This window comes from Bufo bufo, chromosome 10 (genome assembly GCF_905171765.1).
Source record: "Bufo bufo chromosome 10, aBufBuf1.1, whole genome shotgun sequence".
Lineage (NCBI taxonomy): Eukaryota > Metazoa > Chordata > Amphibia > Anura > Bufonidae > Bufo > Bufo bufo.
Genome location: NC_053398.1, coordinates 45,078,383 through 45,100,596, shown reverse-complemented (window position 1 = coordinate 45,100,596; position 22,214 = coordinate 45,078,383). Strand labels below are relative to the sequence as shown.

Sequence of the window (22,214 nt, the reverse complement as noted above, 5' to 3'; positions counted from 1 at the left end):
GGACAGGACTCCTCTCAGGGACAGGACTCCTCTCAGGGACAGGACTCCTCTCAGGTTAATTTGCATATGTATCAAATAGTTTTTTTTGCACAATAAAAGCACACAGAGCTATGGGGACTAGATATTGCGGATGTGCTAGCAGCCATCTAGCAACCCATGTCCTCAGCTCTATACACAAAATCCCGGTGACAGGTTCCCTTTAAAACTTAACGATTTTTCTGATGACAGAAACCCTTTAAGTATCTGGCTGACATTAGCGATGTGCTAATGTCAGCAGAACATAACTGTATGATTTATTAACTCCCTGCCTGCCGCTGTTCCCTCAAAATAAAGACTTTTATAATATGCTAATCAGCCTCTAGATGCTAGTGGGGCGTTGCTGCAGCATCTAGAGGCTCCGTCTTCTCACCCTTTGGCACGCCCAGGTCCAGTTGATTGACATCCTATGTCTCCTCAGTGTCCGAAAAATCCCGCGCCTTCGCCGTCCCGTTAAGTATTCGGTGCAGGCACAGTGAGTGAAGGATGCTCTCCTGCTGCCGGCTTCACTCACTGCGCCTGCGCCGAATACTAAACGGGACGGTGCACACTCTGGATTTTACGGACACTAAGGAGACCTAGGACGTCAATCAACTGGACCTGGGCGTGCCAAAGGGTGAGAAGACGGAGCCTCTAGGTGCTGCAGCAACGCCCCACTAGCATCTAGAGGCTCATTAGCATATTATAAAAGTCTTTATTTTGAGGGAACAGCGGCAGGCAGGGAGTTAATAAATCATACAGTTATGTTCTGCTGACATTAGCACATCTCTAATGTCAGCCAGATACTTAACGATTTTTCTGATGACAGAAACCCTTTAATTTTTCTCAGCACTGCGGACACATATGAACATGGGACCAACACAGATGTCTTCAGCTGCCAAGTGCACATGTAACAGGTCAGCCAGTGTCATAGGTACAAAACTGCTGACAGATGCCCTTTAAGGAGCACAATGATGCGGTGGTTTCGGTGTGTAAGCCAACTGCAAGCTTCCTTTTATCCCATCACGGTAGCATATTATTATTTTTTTATAGTTTAGACTTTTGCCTTCCCCAAAACTTGCTGCTTTTTTGCATATAGTCACAAACGTCTTCAACTACCACAAGGTTTCCAGTGTTTCCCTGCATCAGTCGTTTTTTTCTCTCTGCGCCATTCATTAGTTACCAGCAGCACGCATTTGTTTTACGTAAAGTGCGGATCCATTAGTATGTGAGGAGGTATAAAGACTCATTTGTCAGAATCGCTCTCTGATGTTCTGCAGCCTGTGAGGCCCATTTATTCCTATTTGATAATCGCTGTCATAAAGTCCTGTGATTGAAATCTAGAGTCAGTGCGCCGTTCTGGGGTTTCCAGCCATATTTTCAATTAAAAAATCGTATTTATTGAGATTCTGATTAGTACAACAGATTTGACAAAAATTTGTAGAGATATAGAAAGCATTCTTCATTATTTTAGCCCTTTAAAAAGGTTGTCTGGCGACCAAATCATGTTTATTGGTGTTGAACTGTGAAATAAAGCAACTTACTAATATACCGTTATCTTCAAAGCCACACGGATCACCATTCGCAGCCATTCTCCAACTCTTCCAGAAGTTGTGAGGTTTTCTTGTAAGGTGGGACTCAGGTAGCAAGGAGCTGTCCTGATGAAGGGTCTGGCTGTTCACATCTGCGGCAGCGGTTCCTGTAGAAACCTCCATTGCCGATTCGGGGGGGTGGAGACTGCATGACGTGGTATTTTGTCCGGCAAAATGCTGGTATTCCTGCTAGACACCCAACTTCACCCCATTATAGTGATTTGGATCCGTTGGGCGCAGTGTCCAGTACATGCCATGTCCTGCTGTTCGGTATTCTGTTCCTATGCTGGAAAGCGAATACTGGAATATTAAAGGGTTTGCCCAGGTTTAGCTCCATAACCCCTTCTTCGCTTATTCAGCATGAATGAGTGGAGCATTTTATGCTCCGAAGCTGCCCATTACCCTACGCTGCATCGCACCAGGCAAGGGCTGTTTGGTTTACATTGTCACACTGCTAGGCGGAGGCTCCCACCTAGCAGTGATCTTGTAGACATCATTGGCACTAATGGGCGGTCATTAGCGCTGCCCTAGCCTTGTGCTGTCAAAGACACTAATGGGCGGTCATTAGCGCTGCCCTAGCCTTGTGCTGTCACAGACACTAATGGGCGGTCATTAGCGCTGCCCTAGCCTTGTGATGTCACAGACACTAATGGGCGGTCATTAGCGCTGCCCTAGCCTTGTGCTGTCACAGACACTAATGGGCGGTCATTAGCGCTGCCCTAGCCTTGTGCTGTCACAGACACTTATGGGCGGTCATTAGCGCCGCCCTAGCCTTGTGCTATCACAGACACTAATGGGCGGTCATTAGCGCTGCCCTAGCCTTGTGATGTCACAGACACTAATGGGCGGTCATTAGCGCTGCCCTAGCCTTGTGATGTCACAGACACTAATGGGCGGTCATTAGCGCTGCCCTAGCCTTGTGATGTCACAAACACTAATGGGCGGTCATTAGCGCCGCCCTAGCCTTGTGCTATCACAGACACTAATGGGCGGTCATTAGCGCTGCCCTAGCCTTGTGATGTCACAGACACTAATGGGCGGTCATTAGCGCTGCCCTAGCCTTGTGATGTCACAGACACTAATGGGCGGTCATTAGCGCTGCCCTAGCCAGGTAAAGAAAAAGCCCTTGCCCTGCACTGTGAAATGCTCCGATGCTCCACTCATTCAGATCTGGACCCGGACAACCCCTTTAATGCTGACATGCACCTTTCCCTATCCAGCCCTCTTGTCCATCACAGCTGATTCAGAGACACAGAAAGGGGGCAGTTGAGCTAGAGAACCGTGCCAGCCAGCCCCCTTCTTCATGTCCCTGGTCACACGCTATGGGGGGCTCCCTGCAGTACTGCGCATTGATTCTACGGGAGATGCATGTGTTCCTCAAATGATAGGACCTGTCCTATTTTGGCCTGTTTTGCTGACAAGAACAAGCAATGGGACCCATGAAAAGTGCGAGATGCGCACAGACAGCATCCGTATTTTGCGGATCCATTATTTGCGTACCAAAATATGGATATGGTCGTGTACAGGAGGCCTAAGACCTCCTAAGGCCAAACCACAGATCCGCGAAATACGGATACCTTCTGTGTGCATCCTGCACTTTTCATGGGCCCCATTGCCTATTCTTGTCAGCAAAACAGGCCAAAATAGGACATGTTCTATCATTTGAGGAACAGCCGCATGATTCTGCAGAAAATGCGGATGTGTGTGTCACAGATCAGTTAATGTGGACACATTGCGCCAACTAACTTGTTTGGCTTTGGGCTAAACCCAAAGGCGTTATTCTGGCACCCCCCTAGTATTCACCCTTTAACCCCTGTACAGGGATCTGGCCTTCGTCAAAGGGGAGCAACCAGACCACTACCTCTTGGGATAGTCCCAGTGTAGTTGGCAGCGGACCCACTGAGGTCAGGGATACTGGTGCAAGCACGTGGCTCTAGGCACAGAAAATGCACCAAAAAATGCTGGTACAGTCACTTTTATACAGATTATCCGGTTATTGGCTGGGGTGCTGGGAAGCCGCAACACTATCGCAGAAGCAGTCTGGACAGTCGCTAATACTGGAACTGCAGGTATCTGGCACCACAGATCAGGAGCCATTCGGAGAACTTACAGGCGGGGTAGTGGTGGATGGAGGAACAAGGTAAGCAGGAACCAGGACTGTAATGCAGAGAGGAGAGACTGACTAGGAGAGCTGAAACACGGAATTGAATAAAAGCTGAATGAAGAGGTCAGGAGCACACAGGAAGGATGGGTACACGGAGGGAACATAGACAAGAACACGAGCTGGATAACATAGGTCATTTGCAAGGAAATCACTGAAGCACAAAGTCTTCTAAACACCTTAAAACTCAGGTATCCTCTGTCTGGAGAGGGTTCCTTAAATACCCAGTGACCCTCAGACATTGGCTGGGGAAGAATTGGCAAATGTGCGCACTGGCCCTTTAAGAGGCCACATGTAAGGATGCACGTGCCCCAAGGGAGCAGAGACTGGAGCAATGGAGACAGAAGCTCGCAGAGGACGCCGTCCAGCATGGTGGCTAGCATGGCAACGGTGGGCACAGACGGCTAACCTAGCATAGGAAAGAATGGGTCAGTGTGCTCTCCGCAAAAAATATTGCTAGCACAAAGATGAAAAGTACGGTTATGTGCATAAAAATAGAAATGTTTCCTAATCGGGGGAGAAGTATAATTGAAAGCTTCAAGGGCAGTACCAGTTTTGCAACAAAGAAAATGCAATGTATTATGTGTTGTACTGATATTTCTTTCCAGAACATCAGACAAAAGTAGTGAGAATGAAAAGACCATTTCCCCTGTGTGGCCAGACGAAGGCTCTGTGTACACTGGTATTTTCAATCCACATTACACTGGTGTCACTGGTAATTGAATGTAGTGTCATTCATTATTTGCAGTCACATCCATAAGTATGCAGTATCTTCTTTTTATCATATTTATACTGGACTTCATCTTTTATAGTCCACTATCAGGGTTTATAATCTCTTCTTTCATGGCGGTGGGGCATGGCACATTGCATGGATACCGTTTCGTTGATGTGCCGCTTATGTACGTGGCATTTTCTTCTTGTAGGGACTTGTTTGTTAGGACTCTGGCCACAAAATAGTAGCCCTTACTGTGTATGGAGAGGACGCGCTCTGTAATTATCTGTGGGGCGGGGACCTTCCATATGCCATGATAATAGGCTTTTTTATTCTTTAAGGTTACTGTAGTTGGGAGGTATATGGAATAATAAGAGCTTGGATAGTATGATGAGGTATGTAGCTTGCTCACAGAAGTATGTACAGTATTTGATGAACTGTATTACTTTCTATAATTGTGACTGTATCCATTTAAAGGGGTTTTCTCATCTGAGACAATGGGGGCATATTGCTAGGATATGCCCCCGTTGTCTGTGGTGGGACCCACATCTGTCTCCTAAACGGAGCCCCAAAAGCGGCGGAGGGCGCCCTGCGCATGCTGGCTCGGCTATTCCATCGGACCCATAGAAGTGAATGGGAGCGTTGGCCGGTCATGCGCGGTGCGCTCCCATTCACATCTGTGGGGAGAGCGCTTGGTGGTGGCCAGACCAGAGTCCTCCAGCCACCACTTTGCCCTCTCCGTTTTCCGTCGCAGAGGTAGGACTCGCACCTATCAGACAATGGGGGCATATTCCTAGTGATATGTCCCCATTGTCTCAGATGAGAATGATAAGTAAATTTCCATTTTAAAGGGGTTTTCTAAATACAACATGTTATCCCATATCCACAGTATAGGGGTTACTGTAGCTTTTACATTGTTGGTGTCTGACCTTTTGGGACCCCCACTGATCAGGAGAATGTGGGTCCAATGAAGCAGCTGTTGAGCTTGCTCATTACCACTCCATTCAAACTCTTTGGGACTGCCAAGTATTGCATTCACCAGTTAATAGTCCCATACAGATGAATGGAGCAGCATGCATACTTGACTGACGCCTCTATATGGGGAACACCGGACCCCCATTCTCTTCATTGGTGGGGGACCCATCGTTCAGACCCTGCAATGTAACAGTTACCCTCTATCCAGTGGAGAGGGGGATAGTTTTGTTCCTGGAATGCCCCTTTAAGAAACCTTTCCATACTCCACAGAAGTAAACCTGTATACATACGGGATAAGCTTTGGTGCACTTTATAGGAAGCTTGGCAAGGAAAAAAATGCCTTTTTATTTGTAGTGACCGGACATCAGACAAAATCCAGAGGCATGTATGAATGTACAGGGGAAACTCGAAATTCAGTAATGCAACGTAAAAGGTGAAACTAACACATGAGATAGACTCATTAGAGGCAAAGCGAGATATTTCAAGCCTTTATTTGTTATAATTTGGAGGATTATGACTTAGTTTATGAAACCCCAAAGTCACAATTTTGAGGTCCCCTTTGCTCAGGGGCTATGGATTAATTAGCTGACTAGAGTGTGACACTTTGAGCCAAGAATATTGAACCTTTTCACAAAATTCTAATTTTAAGCTGCATTAACGCAATTCTTTTTAATTTGCATTACTGAAATAAATAACCTTTTGCACGATATTCTAACTTTTTGAGTTTCACCTGTATATTTACTGGTCTCATATGAGTTTCAAGGCATAGATCCCCATGTTAGTAAACTGGGACCACCGTGTCTGAGTGTAAAGTACTTTGTAGGGAAAGACTTCCGTCCTTCAATGTATGCCTCCTTTGTATACAACTGTATGGTGTACCATTGTATATTTTGACCATTGAAGTTCATTGCAAAACAACACATACAGTATACCATATGTACATTTTTATTTATTTATTATTTTTTTGTTCTTGGATGCTTCTGTTGAACAGGGTATTAAGCAATGCTATCTAATACTATTATTAAAACGATAGACCAACACCGACATATGACAAAAGGACACAGTGACAGCACGTGGAAGGTCCAGAAAGACCCAGCAGAATTACAGGTGATGTGGGACTCCAAGTTCTTGTATGCTGCAAGGAAGGACCAGTGTAAACCGTAATATATCTATGAGTAGTGTTGAGCGAACTTGTGTTTTAAGTTCGGCGTCTAAAGTTCGGGTTATCGAAAAATCGCGTTATGGATTGCGCTACCATGGACCATAACGGAATTTAGAATCCATAACGGGATTCTTCGATAACCCGAACTTTAGACGCCAAACTTAAAACACAAGTTCGCTCAACACAAGTTCGCTCAAGTTAAATTGTGGTTCCACCTAAAATCAGCTTCTGACAGAGCATGTACACCTGTCTGAAGAAGACTCCCCACCAGTTCCCAAGACCAAGATGCCATCATGCTCAGTGTCAAAACCTCTTCAGCGCAGTTTGCAGATTTCTGTGATTATGAATCCTGGTTAGACTATAGACTGTACAGAACCACTAACACCGAGCTCTTTATCTGGATCAGCAGCAGGCCTAGAGATTCATGTATAATGGGGAACTTGACTCAAGTGACTAACCAGAGGAGGTGCAAGTGCTGAAAGGGATTGTCCGGGCCGAGTTTACCCAGTGGGAAATGGCAGGGATGCTGATAAAATAAAGTGCAATTTTAACTTCTCTTTCTGAGCCCAGTCTGACCCAGCACCACCGCCCTGTTTTCTCTCTTGGGCTGCAGCCATGAAATATCATTTTGACTGTGGTGGTGTCACGCCGTGCACCACACGTGTCTGCTTCAGCTTGGTGGTTTTGGATTAGAGGGGAATCGGGTAAGTTTGAAGTATTATTTTAAATTATCTAACCAACATCCCTGCCTTTTGACACAGCGTATATTGAACCTGGACAGCCCCTTTAAGATGAGGCAAGGTGCTGTCACATACTGTGCATAGGCATGCAGCAAGCTTCAGTGGACCACCAAGGATCACATGCCCATAGGAATCTATGTAACATACCACTGATCTCCAGACATCACATGCTGGCAGTAGTATTGACTACAACACTGACCTTCAGACACCCCCAGATTTACCTGACCACTACAGATTTCTCCTGCTGCTTCGGCGTCTTTCTCCAATGTTAGGAAGGCTTGCTGGGGCTATATACCATCCCTGATTATCTTGCAAGTAAAGATGTCTCATAAATTATATCCCGGTAAGTGTATATGGTTCATATGTATGTGTATACCATGTGTCAAGACTTGGTAGATGTTGGAGCTTTTACTCCTTGGCCCAGGTGCTTCAAGATGTTCTTCTGGTTGCAACGTCTGCAGAAGCAGCAAAATAACAAGGCACTAGTGTTGAGCGAACTTGTGTTTTAAGTTCGGTGTCTAAAGTTCGGGTTCGGGTTATCGAAGAATCGCATTATGGATTCTGCCACCACGGACCATAACGGAATTTAGAATCCATAACGCGATTCTTCGATAACCCGAACTTTAGACGCCGAACTTAAAACACAAGTTAGCTCAACGCTACAAGGCACACCTAAGGTTGTAAATCTGAAGGTATTAGATGATTTCTGAAAAGACTTCCGTAAGACAGGTCTAGAAATTTAGGACGTTTCATACTTTGAAAGTAGTCTCCATATAACAGATGTACCTGCGTGAAGCAACCTACAGAGTCTGAAGTAATTTTTATAATGTTCTTCTACAATTCACGTCTCCTGTTTTTTCTCCTCTGTGCAGAGATTTCTGCTGTGCATAAAACGGCTATAAACTAGTTAATGCTTATATCATCTTCCCCAGCATCTTAAAAGACGGGGCTTGGAGCCAAACAAACCACACTGAACGCCTGTAACCGAGCCAAACACAATCCTAATCATAGGCTGTTACTGTTAGTTATTCTGTATGCTGGGCTCCACACTACAACATTGTGCGTGCGACGCAGCCCGAAGATTCGCTGGACTTGTTTACTGTCCCCTGGAGATCCTCCAAAAACACAAAATTGCACATGCAGCTGAGCCGATCCATAATGGGCAATCATTTCGATTTGCCCCATGGAAACATCTGAAATTAAATCAGCATGTATTGGAGACAAGTATGAAGCATATTAATGTTTCTTTACAAGAGAAAAGTGTTATCCATTATACAGTGTGTCATACTATGGGGTTGTAGTTCTGCTGAGGGACATGCTATGAAGAGTGAGACTACCTATAAAGCCTTCTGGACATGGCCATATTTTTCATCCCTGTGCTATCCATATTCTTTGCAGACGGCACAATGACCGACGGTTCATTTCTATGGGACCATGCATGTGGCGGTTCCACAAATTATAGAACGCGTCCTATTCTGGCCTATATTGAGGTCAAGAATAGTCTTTTCTATTGATGGGAGTGAGAGAAGTGCAGAATGCACACAGAAGGTATCTGTATTCTGCAGATCCATTGTTTACAGTCGTGTGCAGGAGGCCTAGGCCGCAGGCTGACAGAACGGTATCTTCTACTAATTATTATATTTGGGTATTGTGTTTCATTAGAAACATTAGGTGCCCTTTGTCCTTTGGTCAGATTTTTGAAGGAATTTTTCTACCTTTGCCATATAGCTTTGATTTTGGCAATTTTTTATTTTTTTTCTTCTTTTCTTCTTAATACTTCTGTCTCCTCTTCCAGAAACAAAGCCAAGCTACTAATAAGGTAGCAGTCTTTGCATGAATTTTGTCTTTATATCAGGCAGCAGTACAAACGATTATAGCAACCCAAAATATATAATATAAATGTATTTTTCGCTCCAAAAGATGCATCGGACCATAAAAGCACCTAGGATATAAAGGAGGAAAATAATTTAAAAACTATTTTTCATCAGATCACATATCAGACCCCAGTCCTTCTTAGACCTCAGATCAGACCCCCATCATACCCTCATTCTTCCTCAGATCAGACCCTCATCATACCCCCATTCTTCCTCCGACCTCAGATCAGACCCCCAAGCTCCATCAGACCTCAGATCAGACCCCCATCATACCTTCATTCTTCCTCAGATCAGACCCTCATCATACCCCCATTCTTCCTCCGACCTCAGATCAGACCCCCAAGCTCCATCAGACCTCAGATCAGACCCTCATCATACCCCCATTCTTCCTCCGACCTCAGATCAGACCCCCAAGCTCCATCAGACCTCAGATCAGACCCCCATCATACCCTCATTCTTCCTCAGATCAGACACTCATCATACCCCCATTCTTCCTCCGACCTCAGATCAGACCCCCAAGCTCCATCAGACCTCATATCAGACCCCCATCATACCTTCATTCTTCCTCAGAGAAGACCCTCATCATACCCCCATTCCTCCTCCGACCTCAGATCAGACCCCCAAGCTCCATCAGACCTAAGATCAGACCCTCATCATACCTTCATTCCTTCTCGGGCCTCTGTATTAGACCCTCATCATACTCCCATTCCCTCTGGTCTGTATCCAGCCTGTGCTGCACTGTGACCTGACATCGCACAGCACCATGTGATAGTGCGCGCCTACGTACACTACTCCCTGATGCTCTACGCACCTCCTGCATACTAATGACAGCTTCCATAAATGAAGCCATTAGCATCCGCTCCATAAAATGCACTGCTCCCCCCACACATACTTTTTGCGGACCTGTTGACTTCAATGGGTCCATAGTTCGCGTTTTGTGAACAAGTCCAGGACTTGTAACTTTTTGCAGAAAGAACATACGGATGCGGAACACGCACAGATCATCCGTGTGCTTTCTGCATTCATATGTCAGTTCCGCAAAAAGATAGAATATGTCCATAAATTGCAGACCACTGTCTCAATGAAGTCAATGGGTCTGTGAAAAACAAATGTTGATGGCACCTAGTCCACATCCATATTTTACGGATCGTTGTGTGCATGAGGATCCTAATAACTGAACTTTCATTATGTTTTTTTATAGTTTTTATTTTGTTTTTGGTTAAAAACATGGCACCTGATGTCTGGGGAGGAGGAAGGATCACAGGCTGTCCTTTCCCTGTCTTTTTTCCTATGAGCTAAAGGACACAGGAGAGTTGCAGCAGCCACGTATCTCCTCCGACCACCATAGAGTTAACAGTGGCTCTTTCTATATAAGAATCTGACATTTTGTAGGTTGACTGATCTTTAGACTAATGGTTTATAATGTCTATGGCCAAGCACTGACTCCTTGCCTCTAATGATCGTGTATACCGGTAATTGTGTATGGGCTGCCTCTAAATACATATTGTGTATTTTCCGAAATGCTGTATTTTTGTGGAGTTGTGTATAATATAACCGCAATCTCCTTGTAAGTGTTCTCCATTGCTCCATATAATTGATCATTGAACACCCCTCATTGTTCTGCTCTTCCTCCCCCATTCTTGGTCTATTATAAGGAAATCTTGTCGTTTGTGCAGGGGATTGGAACTTCATCCTCGGAGAGACCAGTACAGCTGCTGGCATCATGGTTTTCCACTGAAATCTGAGCGTCGCCTTCCTCTACACATTTTAATTTTCAGATTTCTGTTTTTTTGATAGAATCTGTCAAACGCGGAGGATAAAGAAATCTTCAAAATTTTGGTCCCTGACAAACTGCGAGAAGGCTGAAAGTGGATCTTGCATTTGATGTGAAGAGGCAGAGAGTGCCGGAGGAAGAGACGTTCATCAAGGAACAGAATAAAAAAGGTATGTAAAGTATCAATTTATTGTCCGTGAATCTTCCTCCTCTTCCAGGTTTAGTGCTGATTTAAAGAGTACTCTTAAGATCTGCTCCATTGTCCATTCACTCAGTCACTGTCTATTTCGGAACATATTTTTTGGCACTTTTCCATGTGCTTGCTTTTATATTCACAGGAATAAAAAGAAATGGCAGATTTCCCAGTCAAATTTCAACGTGGGGTAGTTTCTGCTACCTGGGATTAAGGGTATTCCCATCTTGGACATTGTAGCATATCTCTAGGCCAGTGGTGGCGGCGAACCTATGGCAAGGGTGCCAGAGGCGGCACTCTGAGCCCTCTCTGTGGGCACCCACACCCTGGAAAAAGTCAGTGGTGTACCAATACGCCTTAGACCTTTCCTGCCATTCATCAGCACAGGCAGCGCACTGAATGCAGGCAGCCTATTATAGCTAAATGATAAAGTACATGGAGGATGTACTATACTGGACTGTAGTATTCAGGTTATATAGCCATGTTGGCACTTTGCAATAAATAAGTGCGTTTTGGGTTGCAGTTTGGGCACTCTGTCTGTAAAAGGTTCACCATCACTGCTCTAGGATATGCTATCAATGTCAGATAAGCTTGGGTCCCACCTCTGGGACTTGCTCCTATCTACAGAACATGACCCCCGAAGCGAAGGAGAGCATGCATAGCATGCGCATGAGTTTTTAATATAGCTGAGCATTTTCGTGCTATTTTCAAATGTCCCATAGTTGTGAATGCCAAGCGAACCATGCAAGGGCGGCCACCTTACCATTCACCTCTATGGATGGGACTACCGGAACTGCTGGCTTGGCTATTTTCAGAACTCCCATAGTGGTGAATGGAGCGTGGCCGCCAGAGATAAGTCAATCGAAGTTGATGAAGTGGAATTCGATCCGAATTTCAGGAAAAATTTGATTCGCAACGAATCCAAATTTCCTCACGCTTTGTGGTAGCGAATCACATTTTTTCCTAAAATGGCTGCTGCACGTGTTAGGACATGGAGCAAGGAACTCTGGGAACAAGGGATCACCCACAATGCCATGCAGGCAGCCAATCAGTAGTCAGCCAGCCCTGTGATGTCATAGCCTCAGCCATCTTGGATTCAGCCATTTTCCAGTGTACATAGTGCAGGGAGAGACGTCAGCAGGCGCTAGGGACAGTGGTAGAAAAGACTTTAAAACTTTTATTTTGCTGTATAGAAGTTCAGGGAAAGGATAGGGAGAAACCATTTCACAGTATTGGAGCAGAACAGGGTTCAGTAGGGGAGTTTACAGCCTGGGTAATAGGAACAATCCTATTACACCTTGCTGCACTGACTACGGATCCAAATTGCCATTATACAGCTCTTTAATTCCAGCAAACCGTTCTTGTTATGGGGGTGCAAGTGCTGTTTGATACAGCCATTAACAGGGTTTATTACAAGGGAATATTTATACGTCTTATTTGCCCTTGTGCGGTGCAGTTATATGTTCTAAAGCATTTTTTGGATTGTATTAGTGGGAACAAAGGGCTTATTAGCTGTTGCGTGGTGAAGTGAGAAAATTACAGCCCTTTTTGGCGTGTATTAGTGGCAATATATATTATTTGCTGTTCAGCGGTGCAGTTATATGTTCTAAACCCTTTGGTAGCGTCGATAAGTGGAAAAAAGTAAGGGCCTATTTACCGTTCAGCGGTGCAGTTAAATGTTCTAAAACCCTTTTTGGCGTGTATTAGTGGCTCAAAAAAAAGTATTTGCTGTTGTGTGGTGAAGTGAGAAAATTACAGCCCTTTTTGGCGTGTATCAGTGGAAAAAAAACACATATTATTTGCCGTTCAGTGGTGCAGTTATATGTTCTAAAGCCTTTTGTGGCGTGTATTAGTGGGGAAAAAAGGGCTTATTAGCCGATATGTGGTGAAGTAAGAAAATTACAGACTTTTTTGGGGTGTTTTAATTTCCTTTTTATTTATTTATTTGATTTAACAGTATGTCAGACAGAGAAGTGCCAGGCCCTGCACAGGGGAGTGGCAGAGGCCTAAATGTTTCTGGCTTAGGCACAGGTCCCCGGGCATGGCAGCTGGAGTCACAGCGAGAGGCCTAAGCTCCCGGTGTCATCTAGCGGTCGTGTCTTGACCAGCCACCCAGAGGTTCTTGAATGGTTGAATCGGTCATCCACTTTGTCCCAAGTGACATCAGACACCCCCAGCCAAGAGTCAGTAGGTTCGTCAGACACAACCCTTACTTGGCATGGCTTGGGAGCAGGCCCTGTCCTCAACCTGCCTCTGTCCTTTTCTGTTCCCTAAGCCAGACAAGTATTATATGCTGTGGGCTCAGCTGCGCTATACAGCGAAGACAAACTACTAGAGGACAGTCAGCAGCTACTGGCCTGCCAAGATGCGGAGGAGACATCTGCATTTCCTCCGGTAGGCGGGCAAGTAGTGACGAGGAGAGTGGCATGGGAGCTGGTGTTGCGAGTGGTCAGGCTCCTGACCCAGAGACCGTTGAGGAGGATATCAGTGATGTGCAGACAGTACTCGATGATAATGATGTAGCTGATCGCACTTGGAAGCCGGGTGACGAAGGGGCTTCATCATCATCGGGAGAAGAGGGTGGCAGCTTGCCTGTGAGCCAGCGGCGAAACCAGCAAGTCGCTAGCGTGGACGGGATTCAGCAGGTTGGCAGTAGTAGGAGGTCGGGAGCCAAACGTGCCCAGGGTAGACCACCTGATTCGCTGGAGCCTGCCTGCCTGGGAAATAGTGGTGCAAAAGTTTAAGGAGGCAGTGGCGGTAGCAGTCTGTCAGTGCGTAGTGTTGGGGGTAAAATCACCTACTCGGCCATGTGGCAGTTTTTTGTTAAGCCGCCGGAGGAGGTGAACATGGCCATTTGTAGAATCTGCAGGCAGAAGGTGATGCGTGGCCAATGTTGGCACCACGGCCCTGCGCCAACATATGCAGCATCACCATAAAGTGGCCTGGGAGAACCGTGGGTTCGATGTGGTGGTCCAGCCTGCTGCAGAAACCGCTGCATCACCCAGCTGCACGCACCCGATTTCAGGCAGTCAAGGCTCCATCACCTCAGCTGAAGGAAGCTGTCTCTCCTTCCCATCATCTGCTGGTCCTGATGCTCTTCCTCCCACTCCTCGTCGGTCATTCCGTCAGCAATCGATCACCGAAGCGATTGCCAAGAGACAACAATATGCGTGCACTCATCTAGCGGCGCAGAAGCTAAATGTGCTCCTGGCCAAGTGGCTGGTGCTGCAGTCCCTCCCTTTCCAAATGGTGGACTCTGCACCTTTCAGAGAACTGATGGCTTGCGCCGAGCCGAGGTGGAGAGTCCCAAGCCGTCATTTCTTTGCCAAAAACACAGTACCAGCCCTGCACACGTATGTAGAAGAGAAGGTGGGCCAGTCCTTGAGCCTGTCAGTGTCTGCCAAAGTGCACGGCATCGCCGATGTGTGGAGCTGTAACTACGGTCAGGGACAATACATGTCCTTTACGGCCCACTGGGTGAATGTGGTTCCTGCACAGCCACACCAGCAACTTGGCCAGGTGTTGCCGCTTCTGCCTCCACGTTCATACGCTATTGGTCCTGCGACAATGTCCGTCTCTGCCTCCTCAGCCTCCACTTCACAGTGCTCCTCCAGCATATCACATGTGCAGGGCACGGTGGTGTCGCGCTGTTCTACCCCTCGTTTGCCTAGGTGAACGGAGTCACACAGAGGAGGAACTGCTATGTGTCCTTCATCAAGAAATCGAATCCTGGCTTTCTCCGCGACCACTCAAAATCGAAACCATGGTGACCAACAACGGGAAGAACATGGTGTCGGTGCCAGGTATAGCACAGTAACAGTTTTGCCTGGATCTTTTAACAGCCATGTCATTCTGAACTGTGGGCACCCAGACAAGCATCTCTCATGTGATAAAGGTTGGGGTCTGCACAAAATCGCATTGAGGGCCAGGGGCTGTGCACCCTTGCCTTAACCACCTCCGGACCGCCTAACGCAGGATTGCGTTCCGGAGGTGGCAGCGCTGCGCAGAGTCACGCATATACGCGTCATCTCGCAAGACGCGAGATTTCGCTCAAAGCCGGCCCGCGCATGCGCATCGCGGGCCGGCAAAATTAAAAGAAGTATTTCGTCACCAGCCTGCCAGCAACGATCATTGGCTGGCAGGCTGGCGATTTTCAAAAAATCCAATCCAAAGTCATATAACAGATCATATTAGTAAATATGATCTGTTATATGGCTTGTCTGCTCCTGTGCTGGTCCTTTTCGTCGGTTGGATCCAGCACAGGAGCAGACTGAACTGTAAGTAGCACCAACACTACACCTTAGCCCCAGATCACCCACCTGCACCCCAATTAACCCTTTGATCACCCCTTTGATCGCCCCTGTCAATCACTAGTGAAAGGAAAAAAAGTGATCAGTGTAAACTGTCACTTTTTTTTTTTTTTCACTGGTATTGGCTGTTAGGTTTTAGGGATAGTTTAGGCCCCTTGGTTAGGTAGTTAGCGTCAGTTAGCGCCCACCCCACCGCACCGCAGTCACTTTTATTCGCTGTTTAGCGTATCGCTAATCAGCATTTGTACTTTTATAGTATCTGTAAGTGATCAAAACTGATCACGGTCAGATCTATAATAGTATTAGTGTCACTTTAGTTCGCCCTCCACCCAAAACGCAGTGTTTGCCCGATCAGGCCTGATCGGTCGCCCACACGTGCGTTCAACCACGCCCGCCCCACCGCAGTGACAAAAAATATATATTTTTTGATCACTGCACATTCATTTTACACGCACTGCGGCGATAAAAAAATCAGTTTTGATATTTTTTATCAACCGCAGCGGCCTCTGGTACTTCGCTAGCCTCCCCTTTGTAAGACAGGTTTGCTTTTTTTTCTTGGGTAGTCTCAGGGAATACCCCTAAATTTAGTAGTCCAAAATGTCAAACAGGGGGTATTCTTCTGAAGAGGCCTACAGGATTCTGACCCAGTTGGATGAGGAGTGGGAACCCTCATCTGACGAATCTAGCGGGTCAGAATATGAACCTGTGGAAAGCAGTGGCTCTCTGACCCAAAGTTCGGACGAGGAGGTGGAGGTCCCTGATAGCACCAGGCGTACCCGGCCCCGTGTCGCTAGACCACAGGTTATGCAGGATCCGCTTCAAGGGCAGCAGAGTGGGGCTGTCGCTGCCGGATCACGTGGTGAGGCATACACCAGCAGCGCAGCCCTTCCTGGACCTAGTACCAGCACTGCCGTACAACCTGGTGAAGTAGCGAGCACCAGAAGGGCAGTTGAAGCTGGTACGGTGGCACGTGCAATAGTTACCCCGTCGCAGCCACCGCACAGACAGGCCGTAGAGCCCCTAGAGTCCCTGAGGTGCTGGCAAACCCTGATTGGCAGTCACCAACTTCAGCCGCACCAGTAGTTCCCCCTTTCACCGCCCAGTCTGGAGTTCGGGTTGAGACGGCTCAAATCGGTTCGGCCCTGGGATTTTTTGAGCTGTTCTTGACTGCGGAGCTCTTGGACTTAGTCGTGGCAGAGACCAACCAGTATGCCACACAATTTATAACCGCTAACCCGGGAAGCTATTATGCCCAGCCTTTCCGGTGGAAACCAGTCCAAGTTTCCGAACTTAAAATTTTTTTGGGCCTTCTCCTCAACATGGGCCTGACAAAAAAGCATGAATTGCGGTCATATTGGTCAACGCACCCAATTCATCACATGCCCATGTTCTCTGCTGCTATGTCCAGGACACGATTTGAGACCATCCTGCGTTTCCTGCACTTTAGCGACAACACCACCTCCCGTCCCAGAGGCCACCCTGCTTTTGACCGGCTCCACAAAATTCGGCCCCTCATAGACCATTTCAACCTGAAATTTGCAGATTTGTATACCCCTGAGCAAAACATCTGCGTAGACGAGTCCCTAATACATTTTACCGGGCGCCTTGGCTTCAAACAATACATCCCAAGCAAGCGTGCCCGGTATGGGGTCAAATTGTATAAGCTCTGTGAAAGGGCCACAGGCTATACCCACAAATTTCGGATCTATGAGGGAAAAGATCAGACCCTGGAGCCGGTCGGTTGCCCTGACTACCTGGGGAGCAGTGGGAAGACAGTCTGGGACTTGGTGTCACCCTTATTCGGCAAGGGGTACCATCTTTATGTGGACAATTTCTACACAAGTGTGGCCCTCTTTAGGCATTTGTTTCTAGAACGGATTTGCGCCTGTGGCACCGCGCGAACTAGTCGCGTGGGCTTCCCCCAACGGCTTCTAACCACCCGTCTTGCAAGGGGGCAGAGGGCTGCCTTGTGTAACGAAGAACTGCTCGCGGTGAAACGGAGAGACAAGCGTGACGTTTACATGCTCTCCTCCATTCACGCAGACACGACAATCCAAATTGAGCGAGCAACCCGTGTCATTGAAAAGCCCCTCTGTGTCCACGACTATAATGCGCTCATGGGAGGGGTGGACTTCAATGACCAGATGTTGTCTCCGTATTTAGTTTCCCGCAGAACCAGACGCTGGTATAAGAAGGTGTCTGTATATTTAATTCAATTGGCGCTCTACAATAGTTTTGTTCTCTACAGTAAGGCTGGGAGAACAGGATCCTTCCTCAAATTCCAGGAAGAGATCATCGAGAACCTCCTTTACCCAGGAGGTTCCGTGGCCCCATCCACCAGTGTAGTTAGCCGTCTACACGAGCGACATTTCCCCAGTGTCGTTCCTGGTACCTCAACCCAACCGTCACCCCGAAAAAGATGTCGTGTCTGTAGCAGGAGTGGAATAAGGCGTGACACCCGCTATTTCTGTCCTGACTGTGCTGACCACCCTGCCCTATGCTATGGAGAGTGTTTCCGGAAGTACCACACACAGGTACACCTAGCATAGGGATCACATCTCACCAGGACAGGCACACAGGGCTATTAGGGCCCATTCACTCACAGCTGCTGCAAACCTCTCCTTTCACCTGGGATAAAGTGCATAACGTACTTCGCCACATCTTTGGGCGATTTGCGCTTTGCACATTGTCCCATGGGGAAGGAGAGGTTTGTTCTATAAAGGTAAAAAAAACTAAACAAAAAAAAAAATACCGGTAAGTAAAAAAGTTAAACGTTCAGTTAAAAAAGTTTAAAAAAAGTTTCTATGTTCTGTTCAACAGTTAATAAAGTTATTGCTTTGCGGCCTGGTTTTTTCTTTTTTGTTTTGTTTTTTTTACCTTTCAGGTGGACCAACCGATCGACCAGCTGCAGCACTGATGTGCATTCGGACAGAAGCATTGCGCTGCTGTCAGATTACACGCAAGTCGGTGTATGCGGCGCTGCAAGACGAGATTTCTCCTCTGCAGTAAAAGATACGTTTGCCGAGGCATATGAGCTGAGGAGGTGGCGGTGTTCATATACTTTGGCAAACACTTTGTATATATAAAAAAAAAAATCCCGGCAATGATTTATTCATCCACATCGATTGATGTGAATGGAGAAATCTGGTTTGCCAGGGCATACGAGCTGAAGTGGGTATGGATGTTGGGCGGAGCTCCTATGTCCTGGCAGACGCCTTTCCCCTCCTTTTTCTTTTTTTGGCAGAGATTTTTTCATCCACATTGATCGATGCGAATGAAGAAATCTGTGCCGTTCATTTTTTTCTTTCAGCCCAGAGGCTGAACGGAAAAAAAAAATCTCATTACCCGTATGCTCAATATAAGGAGAATAGCAGAAACTCCTAATGCTGGGCATACATGTAATGATTGCGGAGACCCTCAAATGCCAGGGCAGTACAAACACCCCACAAATAACACCATTTTGGAAAGAAGACACCCCAAGGTATTCGCTGAGGGGCTTATTGAGTCCATGAAAGATTGAAATTTTTGTCCCAAGTTAGCGGAAAGGGAGACTTTGTGAGAAAAAAATCAAAAAAATCAATTTCCGCTAACTTGTGCCCAAATTTTTTTTTTTCAATGAACTCGCCATGCCCCTCATTGAATACCTTGGGGTGTCTTCTTTCCAAAATGGGGTCACATGTGGGGTATTTATACTGCCCTGGCATTTTAGGGGCCCCAAAGCGTGAGAAGAAGTCTGGTATCCAAATGTCTAAAAATGCCCTCCTAAAAGGAATTTGGGCACCTTTGCCCACCTAGGCTGCAAAAAAGTGTCACACATGTGGTATCTCCGTATTCAGCAGAAGTTGGGGAATATGTTTTGGGGTGTCATTTTACATATACCCATGCTGGGTGAGATAAATATCTTGGTCAAATGCCAACTTAGTATAAAAAAAATGGGAAAAGTTGTCTTTTGCCAAGATATTTCTCTCACCCAGCATGGGTATATGTAAAATGACACCCCAAAACACATTCCCCACCTTCTCCTGAGTACGGAGATACCAGATGTGTGACACTTTTTTGCAGCCTAGGTGGGCAAAGGGGCCCACATTCCAAAGAGCACCTTTCGGATTTCACAGGTCATTTACCTACTTACCAGACATTAGGGCCCCTGGAAAATGCCAGGGCAGTATAACTACCCCACAAGTGACCCCATTTTGGAAAGAAGACACCCAAAGGTATTCCGTGAGGGGCATGGCGAGTTCCTCAAATTTTTTATTTTTTGTCACAAGTTAGTGGAAAATGATGATTTTTTTTTTTTTTTTTTTTTCATACAAAGTCTCATATTCCACTAACTTGTGACAAAAAATAAAAATTTCCATGAACTCACTATGCCCATCAGCGAATACCTTGGGGTCTCTTCTTTCCAAAATGGGGTCACTTGTGGGGTAGTTATACTGCCCTGGCATTCTAGGGGCCCAAATGTGTGGTAAGGAGTTTGAAATCAAATTCTGTAAAAAATGACCTGTGAAATCCGAAAGGTGCTCTTTGGAATATGGGCCCCTTTACCCACCTAGGCTGCAAAAAAGTGTCACACATCTGGTATCTCCGTACTCAGGAGAAGGTGGGGAATGTGTTTTGGGGTGTCATTTTACATATACCCATGCTGGGTGAGAGAAATATCTTGGCAAAAGACAACTTTTCCAATTTTTATATACAAAGTTGGCATTTGACCAAGATATTTCTCTCACCCAGCATAGGTATATGTAAAAAGACACCCCAAAACACATTCCTCAACTTCTCCTGAGTACGGGGATACCAGATGTGTGACACTTTTTTGCAGCCTAGGTGGGCAAAGGGGCCCACATTCCAAAGAGCACCTTTCGGATTTCACAGGTCATTTTTTACTGAATTTGATTTCAAACTCCTTACCACACATTTGGGCCCCTAGAATGCCAGGGCAGTATAACTACCCCACAAGTGACCCCATTTTGGAAAGAAGAGACCCCAAGGTATTCGCTGATGGGCATAGTGAGTTCATGGAAGTTTTTATTTTTTGTCACAAGTTAGTGGAATATGAGACTTTGTAAGAAAAAAAAAAAAAAAAAATCATCATTTTCCGCTAACTTGTGACAATAAATAAAAAGTTCTATGAACTCACTATGCCCATCAGCGAATACCTTAGGGTGTGTACTTTCCGAAATGGGGTCATTTGTGGGGTGTTTGTACTGTCTGGGCATTGTAGAACCTCAGGAAACATGACAGGTGCTCAGAAAGTCAGAGCTGCTTCAAAAAGCGGAAATTCACATTTTTGTACCATAGTTTGTAAACGCTATAACTTTTACCCAAACCATTTTTTTTTTACCCAAACATTTTTTTTTTATCAAAGACATGTAGAACAATAAATTTAGAGCAAAATTTATATATGGATGTAGTTTTTTTTGCAAAATTTGACAACTGAAAGTGAAAAATGTCATTTTTTTTGCAAAAAAATCGTTAAATTTCGATTAGTAACAAAAAAAGTAAAAATGTCAGCAGCAAAGAAATACCACCAAATGAAAGCTCTATTAGTGAGAAGAAAAGGAGGTAAAATTCATTTGGGTGGTAAGTTGCATGACCGAGCAATAAATGGTGAAAGTAGTGTAGGTCAGAAGTGTAAAAAGTGGCCTGGTCTTTCAGGGTGTTTAAGCACTGGGGGCTGAAGTGGTTAAAGGGGCAGACATCATAGCTTCAATACTTGAAATGTATGTAGATCACAACATTTTGGCGTCTTATTTAGGGGAAAAAACTACAAAAAACAGACTTTATTTCATAACGAAATGCAACTTTTCTACCTATAGCATTTCTATTCCAGTCCATTCACTTACAGTACATGAAGTAAATCGGTCCCGTGTTCACTTGTGGTAAATAGTATGTAATATAGGAACTCGTCACAAAACATACTCCATGCCACCATCATCCATCAATGTAGCAGTGGTGGGGGGGGGTAATGATGGCTACAACAGCTCGGAGAGTTGGTAAGTGCACTCATATTGGACGTTAATATTTAATAGAAAGTTTCCCCTTAAAGGGATTCTGTCATCAAAAACATGGACCTAAGACCATCTGAGACATGAGCCCTTGACAACTGAAGATCATGGACTTGGTCCTGTCAGCCTCTGTTCCCACATTCCAGAGAAAATTGCACTTTTGTAATACAAATGAGCCTGTAGGACCAATGAGTGAGGTGGCTTTGTGCCTCGCTGCTCCCTGGGACCTCACTCACTCTTTTTCATGCCACACTCCTACAGCGAAGACTGACAGACCAGGCTGCAATAACATATTCTCGCCTGTCCCTGAAGTCTTGCGGTAGTGCATTCGGCACATGAGCGGTAAAGGGACGGAGATTTCCCCCGTGGCGGTGTCCATCCTTTTAATCCTTTAGGGCAGGCATCTCAAACTCGCGGCCCTCCAGCTGTTGTAAAACTACAACTCCCACAATGCCCTGCTGTAGGCTGATACCTGTAGGCTGTCCGGGCATGCTGGGAGTTGTAGTTTTGCAACAGCTGGAGGGCCGCGAGTTTGAGATGCCTGCTTTAGGGCCAGGCATGAAAATATTTTTGCCGCTGTCTGACCTTTCAGTCTTAGCGTTGGAGGGCGCGACATGAAGACGAGCGAGGAGAGCCTCTGGGAGCAGCGAGGTGCCGTCCCTCATTGCTCCTCGAGGCTCATTCGCATATTACAAAAGTGC

At 46.0% G+C, this 22,214-nt stretch overlaps 1 protein-coding gene across 2 annotated transcripts in view; it reads left to right on the top strand.

Annotated features, from left to right (window-relative positions):
• Positions 1 to 22,214, top strand: part of TSPAN4 (tetraspanin 4) — a 594,748-nt gene that overhangs the window by 24,385 nt on the left and 548,149 nt on the right. For both annotated transcript variants that reach the window (XM_040410435.1, XM_040410436.1), the window contains exon 2: positions 11,029 to 11,175. The gene's annotated coding sequence lies outside the window, so the exon portion shown is untranslated. The remainder of the gene's footprint in view (positions 1 to 11,028; positions 11,176 to 22,214) is intronic.